Below are 1,975 nucleotides of genomic sequence, written 5' to 3'. Positions count from 1 at the left end.
GCATTTGCTTGTCTGTAAAGGATTTTATTTCTCCTTCACTGATGAAACTTAGTTTGGCTGGATATGAAATTCTGGGTTGAAAACTCTTTTCTTTAAGAATGTTGAATATTGGCCCCCACTCTTTTCTGGCTTGGAGAGTTTCTGCTGAGATATCTGTTGTTAGTCTGATGGGCTTCCCTTTGTGTGTAACCTAACCTTTCTCTCTGGCTGCCCTTAACATTTTTTCCTTCTTTTCAACTTCGGTGAATCTGACAATTGTGTGTCTTGGAGTTGCTCCTCTCGAGGAGTATCTTTGTGGCATTCTCTGTATTTCCTGAATTTGAATGTTGGCCTGTCTTACTAGGTTGGGGAAATTCTCCTGGATGATATCCTGCAGAGTGTTTTCTAACTTAGTTCCATTTTCCCCGTCACTTTCAGGCACATCAATCAGATGTAGATTTGGTCTTTTCACATAATCCCATATTTCTTGGAGGCTTTGTTCATTTCTTTCTACTCTTTTTTCTCTATACTTCTCTTCTCGCTTCATTTCATTAATTTGATCTTCAATCGCTGATACTCTTTCTTCCAGTTCATCGAGTTGGTTACTGAAGCTTGTGCATTTGTCATGTAATTCCTGTGTTATGGTTTTCATCTCTATCAGTTCTTTTAAGGTCTTCTCTGCATTGATTATTCTAGTTATCCATTCATCCATTCTTTTTTCAAGGTTTTTAGTTTCTTTGAGCTGGTTATGTATTTCCTCCTTTAGCTCTGAGAAGTTTGATCAACTGAAGCCTTCTTCTCTCAACTCATTAAAGTCATTGTCCATCCAGCTTTGTTCCATTGCTGGTGATGAGCTGTGTTCCTTTGGAGGGGGAGATGCAGTCTGATTTTTTGAATTTCCAGCTTTTCTGCCCTGCTTTTTCCCCATCTTTGTGGTTTTATCTGCCTTTGGTCTCTGATGATGGTGACGTACCGATGGGGTTTTGGTGTGGGTGTCCTTTCTGTTTGTTAGTTTTCCCTCTAACGGTCAGGACCCTCAGCTATAGGTCTGTTGGAGTTTGCTTGAGGTCCACTCCAGACCCTGTTTGCCTGGGTATCAGCAGTGGAGGCTGCAGAAGATAGAATATTGCTGAACAGCGAGTGTTGCTGTCTGATTCTTGCTCTGGAAGCTTCGTCTCAGGGGTGTACCCCACTGTGTGAGGTATGAGGTGTCGGTCTGCACCTAGTGGGGGATGTCTCCCATTTAGGCTACTCAGGGGTCAGGGAGCTTGACCCAACTTGAGCAGCCAGTCTGTCCGTTCTCAGATTTCAACCTCTGTGCTGGGAGATCCACTGCTCTTTTCAAAGCTATCAGACAAGGGCACTTACCTCTGCTGAGGTTTCTGCTGCTTTTTGTTTAGCTATGCCCTGTTCCCAGAGGAGGAGTCTATAGAGGCAGGCCAGCCTCCTTGAGCTGTGGTGGGCTCCACCCAATTCGAGCTTCCCGGCAGCTTTGTTTACCTACTTAAGCCTCAGCAATGGTGGGCACCCCTCCCCCAGCCTTGCTGCCGCCTTGCAGTTAGATCTCATACTGCTGTGCTAGCAATGAGGGAGCCTCCATGGGCTTGGGACCCTCCGGGCCAGGTGTGGGATATAATCTCCTGGTGTGCCGTTTGCTAAGGCCCTTGGTAAAGCGCAGTATTAGGGTGGGAGTTACCCGATTTTCCCGGTGTTGCGTGTCTCAATTTCCTTTGGCTAGGAAAAGGAATTCCTTTCCCCCTTGCGCTTCCCAGGTGAGGTGATGCCTAGTCCTGTTTCAGCTCTTGCTGGTCAGGCTGCACCAGTGGACCAGCGCCAACTGTCCGACACACCCCAGTGAGATGAACCTGGTACCTCAGTTGAAAATGCAGAAATCACCCGTCCTCTGTGTCACTCATGCTGGGAGCTGGAGGCTGGAGCTGTTCCTATTCGGCCATCTTGCAGCTCACTGAACTTTAAAAAAAAAAAAGTGGATTTC

Source organism: Rhinopithecus bieti, unplaced genomic scaffold (assembly GCF_001698545.2).
Source record: "Rhinopithecus bieti isolate Rb0 unplaced genomic scaffold, ASM169854v2 scaffold_15296, whole genome shotgun sequence".
Classification (NCBI taxonomy): domain Eukaryota; kingdom Metazoa; phylum Chordata; class Mammalia; order Primates; family Cercopithecidae; genus Rhinopithecus; species Rhinopithecus bieti.
The sequence above is the reverse complement of the archived record's forward strand: the minus strand, read 5'-3'. Positions refer to the sequence as shown.